At 33.0% G+C, this 11689-nt stretch overlaps 1 pseudogene; it reads left to right on the forward strand.

Moving 5' to 3' along the window:
- Positions 1-693: 693 nt before the first annotated feature.
- LOC126720665 (probable LRR receptor-like serine/threonine-protein kinase At1g56140) lies at positions 694-7392 on the forward strand (annotated as a pseudogene).
- Positions 7393-11689: the final 4297 nt, after the last annotated feature.

Below are 11689 nucleotides of genomic sequence, written 5' to 3' on the forward strand. Positions count from 1 at the left end.
TTTAAGTGTTTTGCCTTTAGGATTGAACTGTCTTCAACGGGGTTTTCCTTGCAATCAAGGCACTGGAAGATGTAAGTACAATTTAAAAATCACACTTGTTGGAAAGCATTAGTAGGTATTCAGGCCAAGCAATGAAAAGATTATACTTTAGGGTTGGTGTTTCTAAGAAGAATACGAAGTGATGAAACTTCAAATGCTTACAAAATATTGATATGAACACAGTACTTAGAAGATGCATTCCAAATTTTTAGTACACATGAATATTGTATCTATCCTTTTAAGGGCTAAATTGGCAATGCTCATAGCTATATTCCAGTGTCAATTCAATAATTTTCAATGGCAATGTGACGTACTTTAGAAAAAAATTATAAGGTCAATGAACCTCTGACTAAAACCCTTTACTGGTTATCATTAAAAAGTATTTAAAAATCTTGGGTTTGAATATGTCAATCTTTTGTCCTTAGCACTAAGTCTCACATTCAACTTACAGATAGTTAAATCATTTTTCAACTGTTAGTTTATTTATAATAAACTACTAGAATTGATCAAGATTCTAAATTCAAGCATGTCCACTATTGAAATGTATAGCATGCTTATGAACGCACAAATTTGATCACCTTTTCTGAACTTAAACATCAAGGAGTGCTTTTTTTTTTTTTTTTTTTTTAAGATTCTGACTTTGCAATTAAGTGAGGTGGTCCTTAGATTACCTCTTCTAATGGGATTGTGTATAAGTGGGATAATGAGACACTTGGTCCAGCTACATATTATGTGATTGACACAAACAGGTGGGCTGTTAGCAATGTTGGATATTTTAGTTGGACCAATGATGATAAGTATGCAAGGCTTTCATTATCTCAATTCACGAATACTTTAGACTCAGAGCTGTTCCAAACAGCTCGACTCTCAGCTTCATCATTAAGATACTATGACTTAGGGCTCGAGAATGGAAACTACACTGTGAGCCTCCAGTTTGTAGAAACAGCTTTTGATAACTCTAACACATGGAAAAGTCTTGGGAGGCGTGTCTTTGATATTTATATACAGGTCTTCATAATCTCATCAAATTGTTTTAGAACTACAGTGTTTTCTTTTAAAATAAAGTTTGCACTTTGCATTGCCTAAAATGTTTATTCATCCTAGTAAATAAGTGTTACTTTCTTTTGTTAACCATTAATTGTGTGGTTTAATAATCACACACCATGACCATGACTAGGGGTTATGATGATAATCAAAGTGTACATTTCCTAACCAAAAAAAAAAAAGAGTGCATGTAAAAAATATATTGACGGTCTTATTTTATCAATGCAAAAATTTCCTTGAATATGATGCATATTTATAATTGAGATTATCTAATTAATTCCAAAATTTACCACTAGAGGTTCTCTATTTTGGCCCCTCAAATTTTATTTGACCATCTGTAATTTCTTCACTACTTTTGCAATTAATTTACAAAACAAATAGTTTTGATATCGAAAATATGTCTATAATCATGATAAAGATTTTGAATGAAGCCTTTGATGTGGTCCAATTTTCCTAAAAAATTATCTCCCTCTTATCCTCCCTGTTTATTTTGTTAATTTTTGAATTTGTTTACCCTAGGGGAATCTTGTTTTAAAGGATTTTGACATACGAAAGGATGCTGGTGGTGCATCTTTCGTAGCTGTTCAGAAGGAATATAAAGCGGTTCAGGTATCAGAAAACTACCTTGAAATCCATCTCTATTGGGCTGGAAAAGGGACTTGCTGCGTACCTGCTCAAGGTACTCTCGGGCCTTCTATTTCAGCCATCAGTGCTACCCCAGGTAATAAAGTGCAAAAACTGTAGCTGCAATTTAGAAAGATTAGGTACTGGTTTCCTCAGATATTAGTACCATGTTATTGACTATCTTACTTTGGTATAGAATTTACACCCACTGTTAGTAATAGACCTCCTAGCAGCAGCAAGAATAAGACTGGTCTGGTTGTGGGTCTCGTTGTTGGTGTTGGAGTTTTGAGCTTTCTGGCTGTTTTCGTATTTTTCTATATTGTTCGAAGGAGAAAACCGCCGGCCAATGATGATGAGGGTAAGCCAAAAATCATGTTGCACATACATAATAGTTGTCAAACTTCTTTCAGTTTTCTCTACATATTAGAAAAAGGGAACTCTTTCCTTTATGTAATGCTGTGGTACTCACTATTAGTGACTAGTGAGGTGGCCTCTGCATACTCCATATTAGGTTTAGTATAAAATGCAGTGTATCATTTCTTGTATACGTAGGCATTTTTACTAAAACCTCTTTCTATACTTGTCTTGGAATAATAAGCATTTACACACAAACAGACATATATGACCAAAAAGGAATAGGGAGAAACATAATTTACATGGCCAATGAAACCCGGGGCTATAGACAACTTTCCATATATTAAGCTTGCTATTGAATCTCCAGCTTCAACACAACAATGTTGTAGACTAAAACACATTTATGGTTGATGCTTATGAAAAGGATAGTTTCTCATTTTAGCATGAAAAAAATTTGCTGCATTTTCTGCTTTAAACCACTCAAGCAAATCGATTACTAGATGCTGGATTCAGTGTTACAACCTGTATTTATGTTGAAATTGCAGAGCTCCTTGGAATAGATGCTAAACATTCACTTTCAGCTATGCTGAACTAAAGACAGCTACAGAAGATTTTAGTCCTGATAATAAGCTTGGAGAGGGTGGATTTGGACCCGTATATAAGGTAGGTCCTTGTTCTAATTAAAACTTTAGTGGCTGAACCCAACCCATTGCCTTCAAGTTGACTGTCTGATATAAGTTTAAGGCTGCTATACATCTGTTTCTATTTCCATGCGATAAAAATTATCAAATCACAGATTGCAACATCTCCCTTTTCTTTTTGTTTCATACTTATTTTTTTCCATTTATTTTAATTTTACTTTTTTTGTGAGTCTGCATGGCTCCTTACAAGTATATCTTGTTCCTGTGATGGGTGGGAAGCTAGCATTTGCAATTATTGTAGAAGTAAATTGATCAAAAATATATGAAGATTCATAACCTCATATGCATAAGCCCTTTTCTATTTCTTGTACTAGTTCTAATGCACATGCATCTTCACGTTCATCAAAAAAAACTTTAGTTAGAGTAAAAAGTTATTCAAAGTTACTTATCAAAAAAATATTTATTCAAAAAAAAAAATATTTATTCAAATTAAGTTCTTAATGAAATGAATGAGCCTATTTTGAGTATTTTCTAGTTATCTTCTGACTCAGGCAATTTTCCCAAATTCAAACCTTTCTAATCTGCCATATCGTAAAATCTGTAACACAATTTTTTTACCCTTTATTTGGCCCTGGTTGCACATTCAAACCTTTCAATGCAACTTGTTCTCTACACTTGGTATACTTATAAAAGAAAGCATCGTATATTGAAATGAGGTCCATTTTTTATTCCACTATGGCACTATATCTCAATTTCAAGAAGTGAATCTGTAAAATCACTGATTTAGAGAAAACTACTTATAAACCCTAAACTTTAACAATTTACATATAAAACCTCGTATTTTATCAAATGTTTCAGTTATCCCCTTCTGTCCATATTTCCTATGCTGTCGTTTACTTACATGAGTCCAAAATGGTGCATTTTGGTAAGTCCAAAATAATGTCGTATTTCCCTTTTTTGTTTTTGTTTTAAGTTTATGAGTTGTCATTTTTGTGTGACATTAATCTTTGTAAAACGCCATTGTTTAGGAACATATGTTTGTAAAACGCCGTTGTTCAAAGATCAAGGTGTACATTGAAACATTTTTAAAGTTTAGGGGTTTAATTGCAATCAACCCAAACTATAATGTTTAAAATGTAATTTAGTCAAATATAATTATTGGACACACATTCTAACTAGTCACACTCCAAACAAATTACGCTTAAAATGATGAATTGATGATTCCATAAATTTAATATCCTCTTGGATGGTTTAAAGCTTGAGCAGTTGTCTAAGAAAAAATTTTAAAAATGGACTGGACTCTGCGTTTATTAGATTTGATATTAATGGGCACCATTAGATGAGTAATTATATTTTGTGGAGGGTATAGCATTTTTAATTAGTCATAACATTTGGCTTGAATAAAGGATTTCCTAAATGTTTTACTATTAGGATTTAGAAGATTCTGACCAAATAATTGAAGTAATAAGAAAACAAGATTAATCTTTTTTTTTTTTTTTTGTTACTAATTTAATTGCTAGGAGGTAGGAGCATCAAATAACGCTTTTATTTTTTATTTTATTTTACAATTTGTCTGGTTGTTTACCTTATCTATGAAATGGGATCCAAAAGATGATCTTTTTTTTGTTGTTAATAGTTTTCTTACTGTATTGAATGTATCATTGGAGGGAAAACACTCTAGAAGGCAAAGTTTATTTATTTATTGGACAAGGTTTGGCTCCAACCACCAATAGAAATATGACATATGTCCCGTTATGTGCAATGCATGTGACTCACTTGGTTGGTTGGGTTAAGTGAGTCATTTACATTGCACATGACAAGACAAATGTCATTTTCCTATTGATGGTTGGAGCCCAAGGCTCCAAACATATTTAGAGCCAAACCTTTTCCTTATTTATTTATTTTAAAAATCGACGTTTTGGACCAAAAGAAGGAAATCCATGATTTGAAGAACATTTACATTGGGAAATGTTGTCATCCCTGCTCATACGTTTCCTATGAATGGTAGGAGGCATGAAATTTTTTATTTTTTATTTTTTGAGAAAAGGAGGCATAAAATTGAAAATTATTAAATTGGACATACATCTTCACAGTGTAGATAAACATAAAGTAACTACAATGTTCTGAGTTTTATCCTTATAATTGTATATATAAATGGATATTATGTTATTTTGTTTTACATTGTTTGACTTGAGCCATCAATAAGATAATAGGTGTAGATTATATATATTAAGACATCCATCCTAATTGGTCAAACTCCCATTTTTAATTTACTTTAATGGATTAAATTCATATGTAGTAATGTAGATGTGTAATTATTTTAAAAATATATATGTATATTTTTTAATATTTTGTTGGTACTTTGTATTAGGGAACACTCAATGATGGGAAAGTAATTGCTGTGAAGCAACTATCTGTAACACCACACCAAGGAAAGAACCAATTCATAACTGAGATTGCTACTATATCTGCTGTGCAACACCGTAACCTTGTGAAGTTGCATGGATGTTGCATTGAGGGAGATAAACAACTCCTTGTGTACGAGTATCTAGAGAATAAAAGTCTTGATCAAGCATTATTTGGTATGTGAAAGCATCTTTGCATTTGCTATACGTGTATAACTATTTATTTATACCATGTAGATTAAATCTGTATGCTTGCATGAGACAGGAAATCGAACTTTGAATCTCGATTGGTCAACACACTTTGATATATGCTTGGGTGTAGCAAGAGGTTTAGCTTATCTTCATGAGGAGTCACGGTTTCGAATTGTACATAGAGATGTGAAGGCTAGTAATATCCTTCTTGACTCTTATCTCGTCCCCAAAATATCAGACTTTGGCTTGGCCAAGCTTTATGATGATAAAAAGACCCACATAAGCACCTGCGTTGCAAGGACCATGTAAGACCCTAGAGGCGTAGTGTGTCACCTTGTCTCTTTGAATTATATAATCCTTTTATTTTATTTAATTATTTTATAGTTATGTTAGTACTAAACTTTGCGTGTGATTATTACTGATATAGTGGGTACCTTGCACCGGAGTATGCCATGCGTGGGTACCTTACAGAGAAGGCTGATGTGTTTGCCTTTGGTGTTGTGGCTCTTGAGATTGTCAGTGGGAGGCCAAATGCTGACTCGAGCCTAGAAGAAGAAGAGATATATCTACTTGAATGGGTATGCACAGTATTTTTGTGTTCCATGTATTTATGATCTTTCTATAATTGGATGGATTTTTTTCCTTCAAAAAGTCAGTAGCATTTTTTTTTTTTCATCTAGACATGTGTTTTGTGTTTGTGACAGTCATGATCCATCCATAACTATATATTTTTTACTTCTGCCAAAAGTTGAAGTACCATTAAAACCTGGATCATAACTTATCAGAAATAAATAATTTTTTTTCCAAAAATAAATAGATAAAAATGAAGAAGAAAGTTTGGACGTCCAAAGGAAGCCGAATAATTTTAATTGCTAATTTAGTGTATTTGAAAATAAGTCCACTTTGCAACTTAACAGGAAATGAAATGAGTCTCCATACCCAAACCTACCCTAGTAAGAGCCTACTTTTTGTGTGACCAACATTATGTAATAGCCTCTTTCAAAATTATTTCATGAATTCCAAGATAAAACTTAAGTCTTATTTTGATTGGTTAGTTCTTATCTATTCATAATTCTGTAATGATCATGATTTTGAACTTTACACTTTCTTTGATATTGAAGAATGTGTTAATCTTGATTTATCACTCATCCATATGTCCCAAAACATTTAAATTAGAGTTCTTAAAATAGATTGATTGTTAGATTCACAAAATGAGCCTATGGATGAGTTTAGGGAAAAGAACTGGATTTTATCTAGATCCCCTGTAAAACATGTTTGTCTTATTCATTCAAACAATTAGAATACTCACTACCAATACATTTATACTTCAATATGAAACCTTAGACTCATTGAAAGTTCTAAGCCATTGGATTACTCACTTCTACCTCTTCTGTACCATATTCTGAACCTATAGAAAGTTGATTCACTGAAACAAATGGATCACTCACTGCCACCACCATGATACAATATTGTAAAGCTGCTCTTGTAACACACATCTTTCTCAGGCTTGGAAGTTGCATGAAAACAACCGTGAAGTTGACCTTGTGGACTCTACATTATCAGAATTCAATGAGGAAGAAGTAAAACGACTGATAGGATTATCTCTTTTGTGCACTGAAGCATCTCCAACGTTATGGCCATCTATGTCGCGTGTGGTGGCAATGCTTTCGGGAGATATTGAAGTAAGCATTGTAACTTCAAGGCCAGGATATTTGACTGACCGGAAATATGATGATGTGACCAACGTTACAACTATGAGTGGGGGTGCAACTATAGGAACCGATACTAGCTATTACAACTCATTATCAGCAAGTGCAAGCATGGTAGGTGATGTAGGGAATTCACCAGGAAATGCTTCTAAACCTATGCTTGGTGAGATTATCAAAGAGGGCCAATGAGAATTAGTATTTTTTTTTTCAAAAGTTTTCTGGTGTGTAAATAAAGACACTTTTGTGTATTCTCCAAGTCCTAGCTAGTTGTAAATTTATTTATATAATCTAAGATGTTATTGTTTAGTATGAATTTTTCGAAATTCCTTTTGTAAGTTTTACACCGTAATTCCTTACGTTTTATGGCATGGCGTAATTTGCTTCATGTTGTGACTGAAACACTATCAAATTTAAGGCACTATTCAAGAAGCGATACTTTCACATGGAGATTAACTTGGGTGAAGTTCTTATTAAAAGGAGAATAACTATCTCACTTATTATTCATCAAGGTGAAATGGAAAGTATACAAAAATACTATATAATACATACTTAATATTGAGCGTGAAGGCTGATACGCTTAGTATTAGGCGGGAAAAAGCTAGTTTGGAAGAATTTCCTTTTATGCATTATATTGCGTAGTCAAACTATCCACATGTATTTTTAAAACAAGCTACATGACTCATTAAATAGGTCATGAGACTAAAGCTTCGTTTATTTTGAAGTAAAATATTTTCAGGTATTTAGTATGACAAGTAAAATTTTTCAAGCAAACCACAAAAGCCGATGGCTTAGCACTAGACCACTAGAAGCGGCAATCAAAGTAGTGGCTCTAACAACTAGACTACCGAAGATCACCGTTGGAATGGTATCTTCGGTGATTAGATTGCCAACACCAGTCGACAAAATGGTGTCTTTGGTTACAAGACCTCTAGCACTGGTTGTGATGTGTTGCCTCTGGCCATAGGACCGCCAACACTAGTCGGCAGTGCGGCATCTTCGGCCATCAAACTGCCAGCACCAATTGTCAGTGAGGCATATCTTGCCACCAAACCATTGATGTAGAGTCATTGGCCACCGAAGCATCGGCATTGATCGCGGAATGGAGTCACTAGACACTGGACTAACAACACCGATCATTGGAGCGGTGTCTCCCAACCATCAGACTAGTGACCTCGCAACCAAATGGGGGAGGGAAGCTATTGTGTGTTTTTGGAAAATATTTTACCAAACTTTTAAAGGTAAAACATTTTACAACTTTTTTTAAATGATTTTACGGTCAACTGAAAATATGTTACAAGTTTGACTATATTTTACCTGTAAACAAGCACCTAAAAAAGGGAAAACATTTTACTTCAAAACAAACAGAGCATAAAGTACACATGGATAGTTTTATCAATCATCATGTAGTGGATTAGAGGAATTTTTCTCTGAACTAATTTAGAGGTAAACTTTTTCAATTAGTCAACACCTGACATCAAGAGTGAGTGAGGCTAAAGTATGAAAACAAGAAGATAACCAATTAGTGATGATTAAACTACACATTTCATATGGCAGTTAGCTAAGCTAATTGGAGAGTACCGCCAAGTAAGGCATCTAACCCTAATATTTAAGCTTTGTTGGCGTGTGAGACATGGTCGAGTATGTTAGATAGTCACAGGCTCCATTCAATTGAAACTTATAAGGAATTTTAGGGTCATATTTTTATGTAATTGACATATCTTATGACAAAATGCACTTTACGTGAAATTGGGGATACCTAGCTCAAGAAAAGCTAAATTTGCATGTCTTGATACCTAGCTCGACACCTTCGATCTATCAAGGTTTAATGAACCTCGATACCTATCTCAATCTATCAAGCTGACGGATTTCATAATATAGCCTGCAATATTTGGATTCTAATTGGCTATTGTTTATGGGATTGTGTAAACCTAATAGGAATAGGAAAGCTCATTTAAAAGGCCCATTAAGCTCCTATTTAAATAAGGTGGTAGAGAAAGAATACCCTAACCTTAGAGAGTTTCATAAGGTTTTCTTATTGAGATCCTAGCCTCCATCTTTTGAACTTGTGAGTTCAGAAAGTAGAAGAAAAAGATCTTGTAGCTAGTGTGCACTTTCAGGTTCTGTACCAAGCAAAGTCTATGGCACCAACAATTGAAGATCTTATTGGTGTTTTTATGTGAACCTACTACAAATCAACTACAACAATCAAAATGGTTGTTATGGAGTTAGTCACATACTGGGCTTCATGTAAAGCTGTTAGACATAGATTGAAGATTTGTGCAAAGGTAAGAAGTCTTCTACAAGATCAAGTCCAATTGAGAATTGGAGTACGGATTCAACTGTAATTGGCACTTTAGGATAGACTGGGTAGGGGTAAAATTCCTTGTACTTGTAATCTTTTGATTTTGATTAGTAATTCTTGAGAGTAGTGATCTGAAAATCACCTAATGAGATTTTTGCCTTATGAATGTTTTCCCCATTAGTCAACAAATTACCATATCAAATTTATTTTCCATTGCACTCTAGATTATTTGGTGATTTTTTGTGCCTCCACATTATTTGCATATAATTTAATCTAATCAACTTAGGTGATTGAATTAATTTACTGGGGTCTATATATAACCCAACAAGGAATGAAGAGATTTAATTTCCCAAACAATCTTGTGTTGTATTCAAGTTACACCAAAGAAGGATACTACTTGATTGGCTACCAATAACTTTGATCTACAAGAATTCTTGGTGTGTTAGGCCCAGGGAAGCAAATTAGAGAAATAATTCCTATTAGAACACTTAACTAGATCTAGTCTCATTCAATCCTATAAAGAGAGCTCTCTACAATCTACATCACGTAAAGGGTAAAAAATAACTATCTAAAACTTTTTGAGTTTACAAAAAGATAGAGAAAAAGAATTACAGTTTTGGTCCTTAACTCTCCCTAGTTTCGGATATAATAAAATGAGAAAAAGAATACATGTAGTTGACCCTAAATAGTATATTAGAGCATTCACATCCAGGTTACTAAAAAAATACATATTTTACACTCTAAAAAGCTACTTTACCTATTTTACCAACTCATTTAATAATATAACCAACATCCCATTTCTTATTTTTACATACAACATAATAAAATAAAATAATAGAGAGAGAGAGAGAGAGAGAGAGAGACAAAGAATGAGAGAGTCAAAGAGGAGAGAGGAGAGAGAAGTGAGAGTATGAAATAAATACAAACTTGCTTTCACAATTGCTAAAAACTTTTAGCAATATACACCCATGTAAAGCTTAATTTGAGAGTGTGCGTTGCTAAAATAGCCATTTTGGGGTTTTACACCCCAATACTAATGCTCTTAAAAACATTAGCATTAGGTGTCCCAAATGCTAAATTTTTGGCATTTGGCAAACCAAACACCAAAAACCAGTCCTCATTAGATGTGTCAAATGCCCAAAATAAAATTGGCATTTGCTACAGTACTGCTCTATCAATGGCACTGTATGATCATATGTTCTTCTTCTTCTCTTCTCTCACCCATCACCCTCTATCTCTCTCTCCTCTTTAAAGTCATTTGAGGACTCTTTAACTATAGATATAGCTATAGTCGCAACTTCATCCAAAGAAGATCCGAAAGAGCATGATAAGGAATATAAAGAAGATAAAATTACCATACACTGATGGACATCTAAAGAGGAGAAATTATAATCCACAAGGACCACAATTATACCTCAGTCATTATAACTTCTACTGAGCAAGTAATTTTCACAATGATAAAGTGATAAAGTGAAATAAATAAATCAATATTTTTATTGGTTTGTTTATATTATTTTAATGTGTTAATCCTAAAATAGAAGATATGATGTAGAATTTTTTGTAAAGTGGTGTGTTAAAATAGATAAAGTAGGTTTTAGTGTATTAAAATGACATTTGAAATAGCACAGTTGATTAATAGTTGCTCTTAAGACAATTGTTAATAAATCATTTTAGGAAAGTTTTGGCACAATTTTCATGAAAAATATGAAGAGCCGTTAAAATAATTAATCATTTTTTTCTATAAAAATTTATTAAAATAGTTCCTAAACCAATGCCCTTATGGCATCCCTTCACATTTTCCTTTAAAAAATCAAGAAAAGTTAATATTTTAATAGGAAAATATAGAATAAAATAGATAATATGATGTGTGATGTTTTGAAAAATAAATATGTAAAATAAAAACGTAGGTTTTTACGTTAAAATATAATGAAAAAAAATTTGCAATGCAAATGATCTTAAGGGTCATGATGATCAAGTCCTGAGACTTGCACAAATAAATGAGGGGAAACGTAAACGGATGCCTTGAGAGTATTAATTGAAGAAATTTTTTTAAAATTTCTTTTATGGGAAAAGAAAAACAAAAATTGTTTTGACGGTTTTTTATATTTTTTATAAAAGTTATGTCAAAATTTTTCTAAAATGGTTTTATTAACAATTGTCTTTTTTTTTTTCTTTTTTTTGCTGAATAAATACTTTATTATTCAAAAAACTCAACCTGAAACAAGGGAGAAACAAAAATTGGGCTTGGAACCATCTCTAACAGAGGCCTGAAATACATGAGAAGGCAGATTGAAGATGAGAATTGGCCCAGACCAGTTTACAAGTGCTGCTCATTGAGCAAACAAATGTGTAGATACATTACCAAAGTAATTAACAAAA

This window comes from Quercus robur, chromosome 4, assembly GCF_932294415.1.
Source record: "Quercus robur chromosome 4, dhQueRobu3.1, whole genome shotgun sequence".
NCBI classification, from domain to species: domain Eukaryota; kingdom Viridiplantae; phylum Streptophyta; class Magnoliopsida; order Fagales; family Fagaceae; genus Quercus; species Quercus robur.